Below are 4,467 nucleotides of genomic sequence, written 5' to 3'. Positions count from 1 at the left end.
ACTTGCCTGAAGCCTCCCCCTTGACCTGAGGCAGGGAGTGGACTAGAAAAGTGTACTAAGCCCTCTGGAATCTGGTTTTTGTAGCCTCCATCATTCAGGTGTCTTCAGTGGGCGAGGGACATGTTCGATGAGAAGTCAGTCGCCATGATACACACAGACCCAGGTGTCCATGAAAAGACATTTTCAATGCCATCGTCATTTTAACACAAGAGCAAAAGAGTGAACAGACAAGGAGATATATTTCAGTGAATGCATAGAGCTTTAAATGTGACTCTAAAATTCTTTGACAGTCTGGTCTCATCCCTTGAATCTGGGCCCTGGGACTCTTGGACCAATAGAATATGGCAGAGTTCACAGCACATTTGTGCCAGCTGCTGGGTCCAGGCCTTAAAAGAACAAGTGTCTTTGACTTCCTGTTGCTTGGAACCCAGCCACTGTGCTTTGAGGAAGCCAAGCAGCTCACAGGCCACAGGTAGGTGTTCTGGCCGACAGCCTCAGATGAGGTCCCAGTAGGCAGCCATCATCAACCTAGGTGTGAATGAGTGTGTCCTTCCGTGGTTTGGGCTCCCAGCCTGTGAGCTGTCCTAGCTGATAACTGTGGGAGCAGTTAAATATAAAGTTATTGAGCCTTGCCCAGACTGCCTGAACTAAATAAACCTCTGTTGTTTTCAATCACTAAATGTGGCAATAGCTTATTTTATTCATTCATTCATTTGTTTCCATGCTGCATAACTTGCGGATCTTAGTTCCCTTACTAGGGATGGAACCTGGACCCCAGCAGTGAAAGCACCAAGTCCTAACCACTGGACTACCAGGGATTTCCCTGGGGATGGTTTATTACAACTGCAATATATTACTAATTCAGAATGCAATCAACAAGTACCAAAGAGATGAAAGAGTGAGAAAGTATAAACAGCTAGAATGTTTCTTCTCCCCCCCACCCCTTTATAAATGGGAAGGGAGAAAGAATAATGAAGCCTTTTGAAGAGGGGATAGGACAAGAAGGAAACATGACGAAGTGCTAAATGATAGCTTTCAAAATAGACACAATTAAAAAGGGTTAGGAGAAGTCATTGGACTTATTTAAGAAGAAACACCTGGTATCCCACGCCCCTGTGTTCAGAGATGTTACACATTTTTTTTTATTTCAAGAAAATTTAAATAATTATAAGCAAGGCACAAAGAAAAGTATCAGAAATTAGAGTAACAATGGTAGAATAAAGCTAAATGATAAATTCTCTCTCTGGAATTTTTTTCCCGCACTACCAGCCAATTTTCTGGTTCTCTGCATGCCAACTTAATGAGAAAAAAAAACAAAACAAAACAGTTTTTTACTATTCATACAAACATTTCTAATACTGAATGTATGGATTTTCCCATGTCTGGTGTTTTCGCTGTAAGCATATTTGTCACATGCTGCCTAGTGTAGCCAAAACTAAATTAAATAAATGAAATTTAAAAAATTCATTTGATTCGGGGCTTAAATGTAACACACCCATGGTCTCTCTTCCCCCCCTCAACATCTCTTAATTAGCAAGTGGATAGCCAAAGCCTTAAAATTAATTATAAGAAAAAGTTACGGCAGAGATAAAGTTTTCAATGAACTATAACGACCTGAATAAGAGGGAATGACACTTCTGACCACTTCAGCACCATTTCTAAAAGTATCAACTCATCTATTTATTCTGAAAGCATTTACTTCCACCTGTTGGCTGCTGGATGCTGGGATTACAAAGATGAATGAGACACAGAGCCTGGCCTTACACAAGGTACAGTTTGGCATATAGAATTAGGTTCAAAAACAATCTAATACACCTATCATGTCAGAGGAGAGAGAAGAAAAAGAGCTGGCTTGCTCAGAGGAGGTGCAAAATGCTCTCAAGAAGGTGATTTTGGAAGGATCTGAAGGATGACTCTTCCAATGAGTCAACTTTTCGCATGAGGTGGCCAAAATATTGGATGGCTGGAAGGCATCACCGACTCGATGCACATGAGTTTGGGTGAACTCTGGGAGTTGGTGATGGACAGGGAGGGCTGGTGTGCGCAGAGTCTGACAGGACTGAGCGATTGAAATGAACTGAACTGAACTGAACTGAAGGATAACTTGCTCACAGGAGGATGGACTGCAGGGAGTGGGAGGAGCCCAGCAAAGGCACAAATGTGGGAGGCTTGTCCTTCCATATTGCTGGTGTGAAGGGCATGTTCTCATTCAAAGCATTGAACAAGTATTTGAATGCTAGGCTTGAGTGCTAGAAGTCATTAATCAAGGACTAGGGCACACTTAGGGAGGATGCACCACGTTAAGTTTGAAGGAACTGGCAGAGGTGAAAAAGAGGGGAAGAAGCATAGGAAAGAGTTCTAGGAGGAAAACGTGGCAGGAGATGATGTCCTTCCACGGGAGACCTAACATGGGTCAGGCCCTGCTTTAAAGGGCTTTGTGCAGACTATGACATTTAAATACACATCATAGGGCTTCCCTGGTGGTCCAGTAGTTGAGAATTCGTCTGGCAGTGCAGAGGACACTGGTTGGTTCCATCCCTGGTCTGGGAAGATCCCACATGTTGCAGAGCAAGTAAGCCCATGTGCCACAACTACTGAGCCTGTACTCTAGAGCTGGGGTGTTGCAACAACTGAGCCCACCTGCCCTAGGGCCCATGCTCAGCAGCAGCAGAAGCCACCACTAAGAGAAGCCTGCACACAGCAATTAGAGAGTAGCACCTGCTCACCACAAACTGGAGAAAAGCTCATGCAGCAAGGAAGACCCAACACAGCCAAAATAAATGAATCTTAAAAAAAAAAAAAAGGCGTTGTTGTCTCCTGGGGAACAAAAGAATAAAACTCATCAGGTAAATAACATCCCCATGGTCTTCTACTTGGTAAGTGGATAACCTGGCCTGGTTATCCAGTTAGAATGCCCTTTCTTGTAACCCGTATGTTACACTGTCTTCCTAGCTGTTCAGAGAACTTTCGGTTTTACGTGATGACTGAAAGAAATCCCAGGTCTGGTAGACATGTCTCAGGCAGAGAATTGATACTGGGAAAGGAACCCTGGGAATAATAATGCAAATAGATAAGTTTGTGAAACACAGTAATAATTCTATTTCTAGACGTACTTTATTATCAGATTATTTATGGTGCCATTTACTAAATGGAGTGTTGGATTTCACGGGGCTTAACTGGGTTGAAGTTATCCAGACATCAGTAACCCACATCAAAACCAGGACGAATCAAGAACTAATTCGCGTTTTCTGGCGTTCTTGCCTCAACAATCTAAAATCTAGGGCACTGTTCTAGGATGATCTTCCTTCTTTTTGGTTCGAAAGACTTCTCTTTTCGTGATTTTTCTGGCCGAGGAGGCTGTCTGGGCACGCTGCGGCTCTTGGAGAGCAGGTGATTACTGATCACTAGTGTTTTCTGGGCGAGACAGTTGCGCTAACCCCCTCCCCTTCCCCCGCCCCCTCCTCCTCCCAGTCTGGAAAGGTGCAGGATCCGCTAAACCGTGCATAGCACAGCGGCGGCCGGAGCAGACGCGGGATGGTAGCGCGTCCCCAGCAGAGCAAAGGGGGGCAGCGAGAAAGCCTGGGGAAGGTACGGGCGGGGAGTCGGGGTGCAGACACCGCCGAGAAAGAGCAGAGGGTCCATTGGGCGGGGGAGGCAGTGGCCGAGTTGCAGGTGTGGACGAGGCTGCCCTAGGCCCACCCTTTGCAGCCGAGGGGGTGGGGAGCCGAGCCGCGGGGGCCCGGAGACTGCGGACGGGGCGCGATCGCCGGGCGCTCGCTCGCCCCCCTTTCCCAAGGACCCGGGGGACGGGGCCCTCGCCCGCGGGCCCGGCCTGCCGGCGCCAGCACCGCAGCGCCCGCGGCGGCCGCCACTGCGGCGCACTGCCGGCCGCCAGGGGGCGGGAGCGGAGCCGGGAACAATGGCCGCGCTCGGCCGCGGGCCGGCGAGAGGAGGAAGGGAGGGAGGGTCGGTGCCGGGCGCGCGGCGCAGGTCCGCGGGGTTCGGGGGCGCGCGCGCGCGCGTGCCGGGCGGGCTGGGGCGCGGGAGCGGCTGCGTCGGCGGGAGCGCGCGGCGCGGGCCCGGGAGGGCGCGGCGGGAGCGCCCGAAAGGCGGGCGGAGGCGGGGGGCGGGGAACCCGAGGGGTGGAAGCCGGCGGCGGCGGCGGCGGCCGAGCGGGGTCAGTTCTCTGTAGTGTTTGCCCATGTTGGAGTCGTTTGCAAAGTGTCCCCGGCGAGAAGGTAAATATCCTCACTGGGGGCGTCCGGGAGGCCCCGACTTCCGCCCCGCCGGCGGAGGAGACAGAGGGCGCTGGGGAGCTCTGCGGGTCCGCGGCGCGCGGCGAACCCCGAGAAGAGCGGCCCCCTGGCGGCCTCCCCTCCCCCGCGCCCTCCCTCCCTCCTCGGGCCCTCTCGGGGCTGGAGGGGGAGGGGAGGAGGATGGCGGGGGGCAGGGAGCCGGGGAGGAGGT

Source organism: Capricornis sumatraensis, chromosome 11 (genome assembly GCF_032405125.1).
Source record: "Capricornis sumatraensis isolate serow.1 chromosome 11, serow.2, whole genome shotgun sequence".
In the NCBI taxonomy this organism is placed as follows: domain Eukaryota; kingdom Metazoa; phylum Chordata; class Mammalia; order Artiodactyla; family Bovidae; genus Capricornis; species Capricornis sumatraensis.
The sequence above is the reverse complement of the archived record's forward strand: the minus strand, read 5'-3'. Positions refer to the sequence as shown.